The sequence below is a fragment of the Phoenix dactylifera genome, unplaced genomic scaffold (assembly GCF_009389715.1).
Source record: "Phoenix dactylifera cultivar Barhee BC4 unplaced genomic scaffold, palm_55x_up_171113_PBpolish2nd_filt_p 000121F, whole genome shotgun sequence".
In the NCBI taxonomy this organism is placed as follows: Eukaryota; Viridiplantae; Streptophyta; class Magnoliopsida; order Arecales; family Arecaceae; genus Phoenix; species Phoenix dactylifera.
This window is the reverse complement of record NW_024067689.1, coordinates 923087-939452: the sequence shown is the minus strand read 5'-3', so window position 1 is coordinate 939452 and position 16366 is coordinate 923087. Positions and strand designations below refer to the sequence as shown.

Sequence of the window (16366 nt, the reverse complement as noted above, 5' to 3'; positions counted from 1 at the left end):
ACATATGCCAAAAAAAGAAAAATAAAGGGTATATCTGCAAAACAAGTATTTTATAAGGGTAACATGCAAATATCAATTTAGGAAGGTATTCATGCAAATTTAAATATTTAAGAGGGTATGTATGCAACCAATTCTATATTTTATTATGTTTTATTGTATAATACTATACAATATTTTTTATGGTCTTTGTCATACCAAAATATTTTCTCATTTTATTTATCAAATATATCTTAAAATTCTGCAACATTTTATAAATATAATTACCAAACTGCCAGTACCTTTTTTTTTAATAAAAGCAAAGCTTTACAGTCAAATTGGCCAATGGCTTTGATTCTGGCACTCCGAGGTATTTTATTTTTTAATTTTATTAGGTGCATCCATACTCGACATGCATGGTCCATCCATTAAATAAAAAGAAATTAAAAAAAAAAAGAAAAAGAAAACTGGCCATGGCTTTGGTCTTGCTCTATAAAATGAGGCCGGCACCGCGCACGCCTTTCACGGTCCCCATCACTGCTCGGACCTCGGCATCGCCGTTCCCGCCCCAACTCTTCCTTCTCCAAGAACTGGAGAATGGCGTGAAATCGTAATCCATTAGCCGCTCCCACCCCTCTAGATGGCTATAAAACCCTAGCACCCGCTTCCTTTTCTCCATCATCTTGCTCTTCCCCCAACCCCCCCACTTCCAACCCCTCCTTCTCTGCGAAAGCCCTAACTTCTCGACTCTCCCCTTCCTCACGGCCTGCGCTCGCCCTCGCCTACCTCCTCTAGCCTTCGCTCGCTCTCGACAATGGCGCTGCCACCCAAAGTGATCGTGGAGCACGCGAAATCCGGTCACCCGTCTTGCAAGAACTGCAAGAAGGCCATCGGGCGGGTTCCGGGGCCCCCCATCACCGCTCCGACATTGACATCGCCATTCCCGCCCCAACTCTTCCTTCTCCAAGAACCGGAGAATGGCGTGAAATCGTAATCCATTAGCCGCTCCACCCCCCTAGATGGCTATAAAACCCTAGCACCCGCCTCCTTCTCTCCATGCTCTTGCTCTGCCCCCAACCCCCCCGCCTCCAGCCTCTCCCTTCCCTGCGAAAGCCCTAACTTCTCGACTCTCCCCTTCCTCACGGCCCGCGCTCGCCCTCGCCTACCTGCTCTAGCCTTCACTCGCTGTCGACAAGGGCGCCGCCACCCAAAGTGGTCGTGGAGCACGCGAAATCCGGTCTCTCGTCTTGCAAGAACTGCAAGAAGGCCATCGGGGCGGGTTCTTACAGGCCGGGCTTGTCGAGAGAAAGCCCTCGGTGGTTTGACCTCGTGAAATAGTATCATTTGGATTGCTTTCCGACTCGGGATGCCCTCTCGCTGCCACGGAGAAGATGTGGGGGTTTTCTTTTTTGAAGGTTTGAGCGATCCCTGTCCCTTTCTTTGTTGATCTAAAAAGACTTGTATTTTGATATCTATATAGTTTCGCTGCTGTATTTTCTTATGACAACTATTTCCTGGGAACTCAGAGTTGTGATCAGGATGCCTTAAAGAAGCTAAAGGTTGTCGCATCATCCGAGTAAACCGTTAATGAGGTCTGAATTTTTATCTCTGTTTCAAAGTGTTAGTCCTTTCATTGTAGTTTCTGTATTTTGGTATGTTTTGATCTCGTTGAAACGTGGAAACTTTGATTTCTTTGATCAAGAAGCATTGCTTTCTGCACAAAAAGAAAATGGTCTGAAGAAAGAATTCGGGTTGGTGTACAGTCTCACTTGTACCTCCTTGATTAACAGAAGGAGAGGCCTATTATCTGTTTCTTGGTTAAAAAGGAGTTTACCAACGATCAGAGTAAAGATGGTAGGAAGAAGGCACCGATGCCGCCTGTATGTGATTTTCCGCAAAAAAAAATGGTTTTTTTTATGTGGAGGCCTTTTGTACATCAAGATCCTCGAGAGCCATGGAAGAGAGTTTCGTTCTTGGATTTAAAGAGATTCAAAACATTGACGGCTACCAATTTCCTTTGATGTTTAGTGCAGTTACAGTATTTATTGGTTATATCATGTCTGAAATTGTCAAGTTTTGTGAATCTGGTTAAAAATATTCTTTGTGTCAATGTGAAGGTACTGTAGCCTGTAGGTTATATCTTGCTTCCTGTTATTCTCTCCATTTTAACTGAGGAAAACCAAGATATTGCTCCATAGGCGCAGATATATTGCTATATAATGTTCTTGTATGTTCTTTATTTGCTTGTTGCTTTTGTATTGCATGGCAAATGTCAGTAGCATGGTACAATGGAGATTGATAGAAGCATAAGTGTCTGGAGGTGTGGTTAGTTGTCGATTATATTCATATGATGTATTAGGCTCATTTAGCTTAATTTTATTGGTTTTTGGGGTTGGTAAAGTAGAACAAACTTCAGACTGGAGACATTCTTTTTAGAAAAGGATGGGCTGTGAGTTCGGGTTGCCCTTTGTGTGGAGCAAACGTATATATTGTTTCCTATCTTTTCATCAAGTGTCCCTTCACAAAAAACATCTAGTTTGCACTGAAGTTGTGCCTAAAAATTCAAGGTTGGCCACCCAACTTGAAAGACTTGTGGACTTCTTGGAGGAGTAAAAAGATACATAAATTGTTCAGGAGAGTCTTGCATAGAACCGCTCTAATTGAAGATTGCTTTTGTAGGAAGATTCTAGAGTTTCTCTCACACCAAATTTGCCAGAAATAGAGTGATGATAAGTTGATTCCAACTCCTATCTCCTCCCCGGTATACCAACTTCTCATGAATTCTCATTAGCCTGTACTCAGCGCTTCCTTCTTCCCTCTTAACTCCCAATTTTGTACTTGGGTGTACCACCCATTTTGTGCATTTTGTAAACTCTACACATTTTAATACATACAAGGAAGAAGCATCTTGCTCCCTCTGTTTTCCATCAAAAAAGGTTGGTAAAATAGATGGGGATGCGGCTGAAGAGTCAGAGGAAAAGTGTTCAAAGAAACCAAAGGTTAATATGCTTCCTCGTTGAATTGGAATAACTAGTTGGATGTTTTTTTTGTCTTAATGTTGTTGCTGTTATCCTTTCTATTTTTCAGCTCTAGCACAGATGAAGCTGGGAAGGAAGAATTCACTGAAAAGAATTCTCCAATGGTCCCTCCCGATAAAGTGGTTGCAGAGTATGCCAAATCCAACCGATCGTCCTGCAAGAATTGCGGGAAGGCCAAAGCTGCAGGTTCTCTGAGGCTGCACTCTACAACCAAAGACCTTGGAGGGTTTGACCTCGTGAAATTGTATCACTTGGGCTGCTTTCTGACTCAGTCCCACCTGCTTACTGCTGTGGAGGGGATAACTGGGCTTTCTTCTTTAAAAGTTGGACAATTCCTCTCTCTTTCTTGATTGGTTTAAAAAGAGTTCTCTTTGATATTCATGTGATTTTGTTATTTTCTTACGATTTATATTTTCTGGAGGGGCTCAGAGTGGGACCAAGATGCATTGAGGAAGCTAGAGGCTGCTGCTTCACCTAGCCGAACTGCCACGAAGGTCTGATTTCTGCTCTCTATTTCTAATTGTTGACCATCTCCTTGTATTTTGAAGAACATTTTGATATTATTTGATTTCATTAAAAATAAAGATTCTAGTATTTTTGAATATGAATTATCACCATCCGAGAAAAATGAAAGCTATTTTTACTGATAAGAGATCATAAACATCTACATTTACATTTGAGATTAACATAAATGGAGATTCCGTATTCATTCGTGGTTTAGTATAGAGATGGAAAGGAAGATCTTCGCCAACAGTTGAGAGAAAAGAAAGTAGGAGAAGGTGCATGATGTCACTTGAGGTGATTTTCCATAAAAACATTTGGACTTTTATGTTTGAAGGACTTTTATGGTAAGATATTTGACAGCTATTTTCTCTTAGGGGCCAAATCTGAAGATGAGTTTTGTTTTTGAATTCAAAAAAATAAAAGAAAAAAAGTTTTTTCCCATCTTAGATTAAGGTTGTTCAGTCATCCTGTTAATGGATCATATCATATCTAAAATGGTGAGGTTGTCATGAATTTGGTTAAATATCTGTGTCAGTGTTTATGTACTATAGCTTGTAACTTCTGTCTGATAACCTAGTCCCATGGACATAGGCGTACAGCTAAAGCTGCTAAACCATGTAAACACTTGTATGGTTGTGCTTCCTTTGTCCTCTAAAATATGTGCTGCCCACTAAAGGATGCGCTGTGTAATGGTAATTCCACTAATTTTTGCTGTTTCATTCTTTTGGGTTAGTAAAAGAGATGGCAATGCAATTGAAAAGCAGGAGAAAAAGGATTCAAGGGAACCAAAGGTTAACATGTTCTACTGTTAAGAGCTATAATTTAGCTACGGTGCTTATATGGTCTTTGATTTTTTTGCTGTAATCCATTTGTCCTTATAGGTCTATACTACAGATGAAGCTGACATGATAAATTTACAGAGAAGAGTTTAGAGGAGCCGAATCTACGCCTTCATATGTCTTTACTTGGATTAGTAAGATAACCCCATTTTCAAATGTCAACTTACGTAAATATTTTGTTGAATAAAAATTACTTTGTTGGGTGGACCAGTCTGTCAAATTTGCCAGGTTTTAACTTCTTTTTGAAGGAATAAATGTAAATAACAACTGATTTTAATGAAAACCAATAGTTGGATGTCCTTAAATAAAAACTGAGAATCATCGACACTGGAGTTTCAAACACAAAAAATAGTATGTATGTGTGGATGTATGTATATATGTGTTAGACATGGGGCTTACGTATAGTAATGGCTTCTTAAAGTTTATTTGTATTATCTCGTTCTTGTTGTTTTTTTCTTCTTATGATATCTTGGACCCTTAAAGTTATATATAAGGGAGTAATTCCTAGTTTAATTAGAAATTTAAAATGTGATTGTTAATATAGGATAATTAAGATCATAGCTGTCGTGCCTCAGATCTAGAACATGACATGGCCATGATACCGAGGGGTACAACCCATGATAACACAAAGCTAAACATTTCATTTAGCTTTCAATTCTATCTCAAATATAATAGAATAAATAAGAGTCCGTTTTCGTTATCCATTAAACGCAACCATTATTGGTTTAGAGCTTCTAAATTCAAACATAAATAGCAAACCCATAATCCTCATTATTCAGAAAATTATTGACTAAAAATTTATAGTCAATTTAAAATACTAAAATTCTTCTACAAAAATGCCAAACTTGCTAGTGCGAATTTCAAGCCTAGACCAACACTCGTCTTTACCGATCCTATTTGCTTAGGGAGAGAAAAATAAAAATAGAAATTTATGTGCGATACGGCTCAATAAGTAAACCTTTCACTACCTTATCAAATCAAACATAAGTTTTTGCATAAATTGATGCATTATATAAAGAAAATAACAATTATTGCAAAATAGAATATATCATAGTATCATATGATAAAGTAAGTCATAAAGTCAATCATGTATACATCAATCATTAATATATTATAAATATGGTTTCAGATGTATAGCATAAATAAAATTATAAATCATTTACCATTTAATCATATCATTGATCAAATTACTTCGCTCAGACTAAATGCTAAGGTCACTATTATATTTGTGACAAAGTCGTAATCAACAAACACTTACTATTATCCACTGGTAGGTCGTATGCCAGCTATTATTATCCGATGGCAGGGTTGTATGCCAACTACTATTATCCGCTGGCAGGATCGTATGCTAACTACTATTATCCGCTGACAGGGTCGTATAAAATTGGATGTTGTTCTACCCCACTTTTAGGAGCTATAAATAGCTATTTGAGAGTTTTTTTGCCATAGTCATTAAGACATTTTTTTAAGTCATATTTTTTGAATCGTATTTTCTTGAATTATATATGAATAAAATACTAACTGACTTTATAGGGTTTATAGCCCATAAATAAGTACTTAACAATAAATTAATCATGAAATTATTCTTTTCATAAGAAAAATATAATTTTTATAAATATAAAGTTTATAGTTCATAAACAAGTCATTAATATTAAGGTATTTATGGAATTATTATTTCGCAATAAGTCATGAGTTTTATAATATCGTATGCTTGATCTTTAATTTTAAGAAAATATGATCTCATCAATATTTAATATTATTTTCATAATATCAAAAATTAAGTAAAATTTTGAAAAATAATAAGAAGTGTAAGTTTTATTTAAAAATTTGAAAACTAGTAACAAGTATAAGGCTTACTTATCTCTTTTGTCTTAGACCGTCAGACTTCGTTAGGCTACTCCGCCAGACTTATTTAAAATATTAACAATGAAATTAATTTCTAATTGATGACTTTAATTAAATAATATGAGAAAATTTAATCGGACGTACCATGGTTACGGGTAGGTCAAATCTAGATGATTCGCTTAATGAATCAAACTCAATTAGGCCAAAATCAATCAACAAGGTTCATCGATGGGGTTTCATGGACATTTAATAGGGTCGGGATGATCAGTCTAGTAAGCGGCTTAGGCACCAGAGCAATTTAGGGACACATTTCAAGGATTAATTCAGGTTCGTAAATCGAGTCGACAAGATTCAAAATTAGATTCCATAGATCTTCTAGAGAGAGAAAGTAGAGGGAAATAAAGAGAAGAGAGAGAAAATAAGAGAGAGAGGGATGGTTCTCTCTCTCCTTTTCTTCTTTTCTTCTTTTCTTTTCTTTTCTTCTTTCTTCTTTCTTGGCAAAACAAAGGAAGAAGGAGGTGGTTGGTAGCTGTGGTCATGGTGGTTTGGCAAGGTGGCAGCCAACAGTTGTGATGGTGGACAGCGGTGGCCAATTGGTGAGAAAATCCAGAAAAAAAGCCCGAAAAATAGAAAAATCAGACTTTTTCTTGATTTCCTACCATTGGCCGCTCACTGACTGCCACAGTTCCATAATGGAAGAGAGTAGGAAGGTCGTGGAACTCAACTAGAGGTCCGACGCCAAGAGGCGGCAGTGCTGGTGGCTGAAAAGAGAAAGAAACACTTAGCCAAAATAGGAAAAAAATAGGGTATCCTTTTTGTTGGTAGATTTTTGGCCTATTTCTTGGATGGCAGCCGCAATTCCAGGTCAAGGGAAGAAGAAGAAGGAAAGGGGAAGAAGATCGAAGTGTTACCTCGACTCTGAAGGCATCGACAACCTCAATTTCCGGCAAGCACAATAACGGGTAGCCGTGAACTCAACATGAAAAAGGAGGAAGAAGGAGAGAGAAAGAGGAGGATTGCTCGGGATGGAGAGCTTTGGAGGGAAAGAGCTCTCTTTTTATAGAGGAGCCCTAGTGTCCCGGCGACCTTAGGACTCCGACTTCTACTCGGAGTTGCAAAGGAGAAGAAGACTCCCTCTAGGAGTCTTTTGCGCTTGGCCGCTCCATGGGCCAGGCCTCAGGTCGAGCCAATCGAGTGGATTGGGCCCAAGCCGGGCCTTCACATCCCAAGTCAGTGAAATTAGCAAAGGAGAATGAGTTCTTGGCCTTGGGGCAGAAGGATGACATGACAGTATTAGACTATGCAAACAAATTTAACAAGTTAGGCCGATTCTGTTCCCAACTCTTGAAGTCCGAAAGGAGTAAGGCTAACAGATTTGAATAAGGTCTGAGGTATCCGATCTGAACTCGTTTGTTGTCTCACCTCTTCAATAGTTATAAAGATGTGATTGAAAGAGCCCTGATTGTCGAATCATATTTGAAGAGATCAGAAAAGAAAAGGGGCGACAAGAAGAGGCCCAAACCTGCAGAAACTCAAAATGACCAATGAGAAAATTCAGAGAACAACTCTGATAAAAGGAAGGGAGTTGAGACTACCATGACCACATCCACCAACCGCCTTCTTCTTCCTCTGTTTTGCCAAGAATGAAGAAAAGAAGAAGAGGGGGAGAGAGAACCATCCCTTTTTCTTGTTTTCTCTTTCTTCTCTACTTTCTCTCTCTAAAAGATCTATGGAACTTAGTTTTTGGATCGTATTGATCCATACAAATCCGAGTTAACCCTTGGAATGAGTTCCTAAACTGCTCTGGTGCTCAGGGCCGCTTACTTGACCGATCACTCCATCCCTATTAAATATTCTTGAAACCCCCATCGATGAATCTTGTTGATTGATCTTAGCATGATTGAGTCCGATTCATTAAGCCTATTCGAAACCACCGTACGCCAGGTCAAGTCTTCTCATATTATTTGATTAAAGTCATCAATTAAAAATTAATTTTATTGTTAATATTTTAAATAGGTCTGGCGGAGTCGCCTAGCGAAGTCTGACGGTCTAGGACAAAAGAGGTAAGCCTTATACTCCTGACCAGTTTTCGAACTTGTAAGTAGATTTTAGACTTATTATTTTTCAAATTTTTACTTATTTTTTGGTATTATGAAAATATGAAAATAGTTTTTAATGTTGATGATATTATGTTTTCTTAAAATTAAGGATCAAGCATATGATATTATGAAACTCATGACTTATTACGAAATAATAATTTCATGAATATTTTAATATTAATGACTTGTTTATGAACTCTGAATTTCATATTTATGAAAATTATATTTTTGTTATGAAAAGAATAATTTTATGATTAATCTACTGTTAAATGTTTATTTATGGGCTATAAACTCTATAAAGCTATTTAGTATTTTATTCATGTATAATTCAAGAAAATATGATTCAAGAAATATGGCTTAAGAAAAATTGTCTTAATGGCTATGACAAAAAGACTCTCAAATAGCTATGTATGGCCTTTGAAAATTGGGTAGAACGACATCCAGTTTTACACAATCCTACTAGTGGGTAATAGTAGTTGACATATGATCATACCGGCAAGTAATAATAGTTGGCATGCGATCCTACCAGCAGGTAATAATAGTTGTCATGCAACCCTACCGGCGGATAATAGTAGTTGGTGTTTGTCGACTACGACCGTCGCAGGTATAATAGTAACCTTAGCATTGAGTCTGAGAGAAGTCATTTGATCAATGATATGGTTAAATGGTAAATGATTTATGATTTTATTTATGCTATACATCTGGAATCATATTTACGATATATTGATGATTTATGTATGCATGACTGACTTTATGAATTACCTTATCATATAATATTATGATATATTCTATTTTGCAATAATTATTATTTTCTTTATATAATGCATTGATTTATGCAAAAACTTATGCTTGATTTGGTAAGGCAGTGAAAGGTTTATTTATTGAGCCATGTCGCTCATAAATTTCTATTTTTATTTTTCTCTCCCCAAGCAAATAGGATCAGTAGGGACGAAGATTGGTCTAGGCTTGGATTTGTGCTAGTAAGCTTGGTGATTTTATAGAAAAAATTTAGTATTTTAAATTGACTATGAATTTGCAGTCAATGATTTTTTGAATATTGAGAATTATGGGTTTGGTATGTATGTTTGGATTTAGAAGCTCTAAACTAATAATGGTTGCATTTAATGGATAATGAAATTGGACTCCAATTTATTTTATTATATTTGAGATGGAATTGAAAGCTAGATGAAATGTTTAGCTTTATGTTATTATGGGATGTACCCTCCGGTAACACGACCATGTCATGCTCTGGATTTGGGGTGCAACAATTATGAACTTAATTATCTTATATTAATAAACACATTTTAAATTTCTAATAAAACTAGGAATTACTCCCTTATATATAACTTTAACTATTCAAGATATCATAAGAAGGAAAAACAAGAAGAACGAGATAATACAAATAAACTTTAACTAACCATTATTATACATAAGCCCCATGCCTAACACATATATACATACATCCACACATACAAACTATTTTTTGTGTTTGAAACTCTAGTGTGGATGATTCTCAGTTTTTATTTAAGGGCATCCAACTATTGGGTTTCATTAAAATCAGTTGTTATTTACATTTATTCCTTAAAAAAGTTAAAACCTGGCAAATTTGACAGACTCGTCCACCCAACAAAGTAATTTTTATTCAATAAAATATTTACTTAGTTGATATTTGAAAATGGAAGTTATTTTATCCAGGTAAAGACACATGAATGCGTAGCTTTGGCTCCTCTAAACTCTTCTCTGTAAATTTATCATATCCAGCTTCATCTGTAGTATAGACCTATAACAGTAACTGGATTACAACAATAAAATCAAAGACCATATAAGCACCGTAGCTAAATTATAGCTCTTCAATAGTAGAACATGTTAACCTTTGGTTTCCTTGAATCCTTTTTCTCGTACTTTTCAATTGCATTGCCATCTCTTTTACTAACCGAAAAGAATGAAACAGCAAAAATTAGTTGAATTACCATTACACATGGCATTCTTTAGTTGGCAGCACATATTTTAGAGGACAAAGGAAGAACAACTATACAAGTGGGAAAAATCAGGCCTGTTCCCAAGTTCAATAGGGGTAGAGCGCTTGTTCCAATTTGAAGATGATGGACTCCTCGTCTTCGGATATTGATGGAGGCTAGGAAACCTAGCCTTCACCGGACCCCCACCCCTCATCCTTCCGAAATCCTCAGAGGCGGCCCAATGCATTTAGGAGCCTAAGGTGAACTTATTAAGGGAGGTTTTTTTTTAAAAATAATAAAAAATTTTTAATAAGTAAAAATACGTTAAAAATTTATTTAAAAATAATTCGTCTATTTTTTAAGATGCAAAATTACTAATCAAACTTTTGTACTCAAGATTCATTATCAATATGTCAATAGGCCAAGTTCATTTTCTGAAGCATCTCTTAGAAAATTTGTTTAATGAAAAAAAAAAATCCAATGATATCCAAGAGATGTGTGGTCTAAGATTGCTGGCAACAAATCCTAAACTAAGCAAAGTTCTAGAAACTTGAAGCAGAGCTAGTCATTAGAGGTGTTTAAGTTTCTTGACTTGTAAGATAAGCTCAATATTGTACTAAAGATATTAAAATACGCTAGTATCTGACTCTGATAAAAGTATTCCTTACTTCTTTTAGTGGTTAGGTCATAGGCATCATTTGTAAATGAAAAATCCAGAAAAAAATGGCATATATAAGTGCTCTAGATAGATCATAACAGTTCTTTTGATTATGACTATCGCTGAGATGAACAGGCTATATGTATAACCAGTACTTCAATTCTTGAAGGGATATTTTTGCATTTTGAGTTAAACTGATAATGTTAGCATTTGCACCTATAGATCATATGTGGAATCCTCTGGTAATGTGTAATTTGTAAATTACTTCGCTACCCTTTTTTTCTTTTATAAACTTAACAAAGGAACCAAAACATATATTGTCATCACTTAGTAAGCATGCTGAGACATTGAATCTCAATGTATTTATGTACCATAGAAGCCTAATTTTCATTTCTTAAAAATATTTGAATTTTAAACAGAAGCACCAGATAGAAGACGTGCAGCACAGCTCAACTCAATGTTCTTCATGCATAACAGTTTTATGGCCCCAAGTCATTAATTTCTAGAGCCTAGAAACATCGAATATCTATTACATATATATCATTTACCAGAGCAACATTAAGATAATCTGCCTTCAGATTCTCGGAAAACAATCCGCACACAAGAAATGCTTGTGATGAGAGCCAAAAGAATTACCTTGATGTAGCCTTTCTCGAGAAGGAGCTGAGCAAGTGAGCAACCCCAAGATGATAGAGAAAGAGAAGGCCAGCGATCGAGAAGCTGAACCTTGGGCTCGTCACCTTCTTGGCTTCTTCCTCTCCTTCTCGGCCTCTAAATCCTTCAACCTCTGCTCCCAGATCACCTCTTGCTCCATCGGGTCCTCCACCACCAATGCAATCGACTCCCTTTTTCCTAAGAAGTAGGCCTCCTCCTGATCTTGGAACACCTTCAGGCCGCTAGGCGGCACTGGGACAGGGGCAGCTGAGCTCCTGCTATGATGGAGGAGCAAGAAGGCGAAGCCGAGGAAGATTTCGCCCATGGCAACAGCGAAGGACTTCTTCTTCGTCACCGATTGTGGTGGTGGCGGCCAATTGCTGCCTCTCTTCCCGTCCGCCCTGGTGCGGAACTTGGTGCAGATGGGGAGAAAGCAAGGGTTGGGGTTGGGGGAGGAGAAATGGAAGGTTTTGGGGAGGAGGGAGCCAAGAAGCCTAGCTCTGATAGGATTGGGACGACGGCTTTGTACGTCTTGTCGTCTTGAAGCTGAAGGCATAAGATAGCCTGTAGCCTGTATTTTTCACAGTTTTACTGTTTGCAATTTTACTGTAGCTTTAGACTGCGGTAGGCCTTTTTTTTGGGCCGGGGCTTTAGGTGGCCGCCTCAGTCGCCTAAAAGTTGGGCCGGCTCTGGAAATCCTCTATCCCTCGAGGCGCCAACAATTACCGACAACCATCGCTCCTTAACTCCCCTTCTTCCTTTTGAAAGCTGATGTCAGGTTCACTGTGCCAGCCACAAAAACTTGCTGGAGGCGAGGTATGAAGCCTCAAAACCCTCTCTATCTTCTTCTCCAACCTTCCCACTTCTTTATTGAGCCGTCATTGGTTGGATTCCATCGAGGAATTGTCGGAGATCAAGCTGAGGCCTTCTCCCCTATTTCACCCCAGTTCTCCTCTTTATTTTTTCTTTTTTCGGCCATGTCCACCACCGACGCTTGTAGTCAAAGCTTTTTACTGGTCCCTCATATTGGCCCAGAGCCTTAGTCGTCGATGAGCAAGCTGGGACTCGAAAATGATCGAGCCAAGAAAAGCCCCTATTCGTTCCCTTTTCATTTTCTATCAATCGCTACCGCTGATAGTTGCATGCTCGATTATTGCCGGACCTCCAATTGTGCTATCGTTGTCCCCTTCTGTCGCTAGCCATCCGGTGTTAACAACGACCACAACCGCAATTCCTCCTCCTTTCCCTGTTTTACAAAAGAAGAAAAAGAAGAAAAAGAAAAAAAAAAGAAGAGAGAAGAAAAACCTATCTTCCTCTTATTTCTCTCTCTACCCTCTCTCTTTCTCTCTTCTATCTGATCCATGGACCCCAGAAGAGGGACCCGTGCTCCTCTACGATGGATCCAAGTTGACCTTCAAAAAAACATACCCCAAATCGCCTTAGTACTAGGATAGTGTATTGACTCATTACCCTGGTCGTTGCTAGGTATCTCTGAAATATAGTCACCATTGACCCCTATCGACTATCGAGTCATCTAAATTATAGCTGATCTTGACCAATCTTGTCCTTTCTCTATCCCGATTTAGGTATGAAATCACACAGCCTCTAGTACCCTAAATTAAATCTTTTTGCCCAATTTTAACTCATTTTCAGTTCTGTTAGGTTGTTGTTGCTTATGAATCTTAAAGGCTTTCAATAGGTTTGGGTGTTTCACATGGTTGAATTTTGAAGGTCCAAAACAAAAATAGATAAGCAATTTTGGCACTTCTTACTAGTTTTCGAATTATCGGTTGTTTTCAGTGCTTACATCTTTATGAAATATAAAAAGAATATTTGGCATTGAGGATTCTATATTTTCTTAAATTAAGGATCGAGCACATGATATTATGAAACTTTTCTTTTGTCATGAATAAATAGTTCTATGAATATTTTAATATTCATGATTTGTTTATAAACTATATTGATAAAATATGCATTTTTGTTGTGAAGGAATGATTGCATGACTATTTTATTATTGATGATTTATTTGTGGACTATGGCGCTATAGATGCATGATTTAAGAAAAGATGTTTCAAGTATGCACATGTATTAGGGGAGACGAGCAGTGCGGCTAACTGGGCCGCCTCCTTTGCAGCACATCATACCGGGGCCTTTTTATGGGATGGTATTACCCTCATTCTGCAGGGCCTAGCTCGTGTTTTGTATTTTGATGCTTCGAGGTGTACTCGCATTGTATAGTGAGTTGCTGGTTTACCAAAAGAATGTGATTTAAGAAACATAGCTAAAAGCTCTGAACTAACTATCTATAGCCTTTAAAAGTTGGGTAGATCGATATCCAGAGCTAGTTCCATACGATTCTGCCGGTGGATAGTAGCAGTTAACATATGATTCTGCCGACGGATAATAATAGTTGGGTACAATCCTGTTGACAGAAAATAGTAGTTGGCATACGACCTTAACAGTAGATATTAGTGGTTAGTATTTTATCGATTATGACCTGTTATGGGTATAATAGTGATCTTAGTATTTAGTCTAAGAGAAGTAATTTAAACTATGATATAGTTAAATGACCAATGATTTATGACTTATGTTATATACTTGGAACCATGTGTATAAATTTTCATGATTTATTCAAATATAATTGGCTTTATGAGTTGTTTTATTATATCGTACTATAAAGTATTTTATCTTGCAATAATTATTATTTTTTTAAATAAATTAATATGAAAATTTATGCTTGATTCAGTAAGATAGTGTAAGAATTACTTAACGAGCTATATAGCTCACTCTCCTTTCTATCGTTTCATATTAGTAAGCTTGCTAGAAGCATAAATTGATTTAAGCTTAGAGGGTTCGTGCTATTATGAATTTGTAGTTGACGACTTTTTGAGTTTTGAGATAATGGGTTCTAATATTTAAATTTGAATTTAGTTGCAGCATTTATTGACTTATTTAGTGGATAATAGACTTGAACCTTTTAATATTGACTTATTGCTTCATTTAACCCGTGCAAACTTTTGCCAAGTGAGGATCTTCTCGATAAGGTTGAGCTAGAGTGGTCTTATCCAATGATTGTATGAGCATCATGCATTGTATGCAGGCTGTTGTGCCATGTAGTTTGTGGAGCCCGTGAAATCACCACCATCGTGTAATATATAAATGGTTGTAATTTCTGGACCGATCCTTCCAATTCAATCTCAAATGGTGGACCGGAGTTTGATGCTGTGATGGCAGCTCAAGTGGTGGGTGCGTGGTCGATTCAGTCACCCAAGGTGTCTCTCATACCTTCTGAACCGTGAAACCCAAGAATTATCATCCTTGATTTGATTTGCGTAAAAAGTCCGCTAGAACTCGGAATCAACCGGTTATTGTCAACTTTTGTAATCTCAAATCGAAAGCTACAGTAGAGGGATTGTTTTATTTGATGCATGGATTGGTGGCTGACAGTTTCCCTTGGATTGTACCGCATAATTTCTATTATTCCATCCTGGACGTCGGTGAACCTCAGCAATTTGGCTTTGACGGTCCAAATCTACAGTGGTCGATGCCTCATTGTCACATAAGTCCAGCTGCATGAGAAATTATATTCTGCATCTACCATATAGGGCTCGTTTAGTTCACGGAAAGTATTTTTTCTCTTAGGAATACGATTCTTGGGAAGCAGATTTCTAGGAAGAGGATGCCTGAGAAAGTACTTTTGGCATGTTTGGTTGACCATGGAAAAGTGATAGATTTTTAAAGTGCTTATGTTTGGTTGACAATTCATTTTTTTGAAAAAGTTATGTATAATTTCTATTATACTTTTAATAAAAATTAGGTTTTTAATGCCTCTTTAATGCTGAAGGGCTTTTTTGGAAAAAAATGAAAATGGAATGATTTCCGACTCATGGGAAAGTAACTTTTTCCATGTTTCTCATGGGAAAGACTTTTCCATGAAGAGCTCGTTTGGTTCGCGGGAAAATAAGGGAAGAAATTGTGGTCAACGAAAAAGTAATGGGATGCCTCTTGTTTGGTTGGAGTTTTTAAAGTAGAGAGATGAGAAAGTTGGATTTCCATGGGAATATGATTCCCACATTTTATGGAAAAGTCTTTCCCATGAGAAACATGGAAAAGTTACTTTTCCATGAAACGGGAATTACTTTATTTTTATTTTTTTTCCAAAAAGGCCTTTTAGCATTAAAGAGTCATTAAAGACCTAATTTTTATTAAGAGTATAATAGAAATTACATAGTCAACCAAACATAAGCAATCTGAAAATCTGTCACTTTTTTATGGTCAATTAAACATGCCAAAAGTACTTTCTCAGGCATTCTCTTTCTAGGAATCTGCTTTTCAGGAATTATATTTCTAGAAGGAAAAATGCTTACCGCAAACCAAACGAGCCCGAAATGTGGAAATCATATTTTTATGGGAATACAACTTTTCTATCTCTCTTCTTTGAAAATTCCAATCAAATAAGAGACATCTCATTTTTCTGTTGACCACACTTTTTTTCCTTCTTTTTTCGTGAACCAAACGAGCCCATAGTAGTACATAATGCCAATCACAAACGCTCGTTCCAATAGATCTCAATAATCAAGTGCTCATCGATGATTAGCCTATAAAAATAGACGGCTGTGATTGGCATGATGTGCCATGTCATGGTGCATGTGTTGGATGATATAATTTGTGCAAGCTATAGAGCGCACCACTCGAGGAGAACAGTGGAGTCCTATTAAATCCAAGGGCTGTGGGCCAAGTCCAATTCCATCAAACCGAGCGCACTGGTACAGCGATTTTATTTTGGTTTGGTTGC

The 16366-nt window shown here is 37.3% G+C and overlaps 1 long non-coding RNA gene across 7 annotated transcripts; it reads left to right on the top strand.

Moving 5' to 3' along the window:
* The first annotated feature begins 501 nt into the window (after positions 1-501).
* Positions 502-12190, top strand: LOC108511601. 7 transcript variants are annotated; one of them, XR_003387355.2, is made up of 5 exons: positions 502-1391; positions 1503-2975; positions 3064-3337; positions 3444-3508; positions 4252-4577. It is a non-coding gene; the product is annotated as an uncharacterized LOC108511601 (long non-coding RNA). The 7 variants fall into 7 exon arrangements; XR_003387353.2 differs by having other exon boundaries at positions 3064-3508; positions 4252-4309; positions 4400-4577; XR_001879937.3 differs by lacking the exon at positions 4252-4577 and adding an exon at positions 11337-12190 and having other exon boundaries at positions 3064-3508.
* Positions 12191-16366: the final 4176 nt, after the last annotated feature.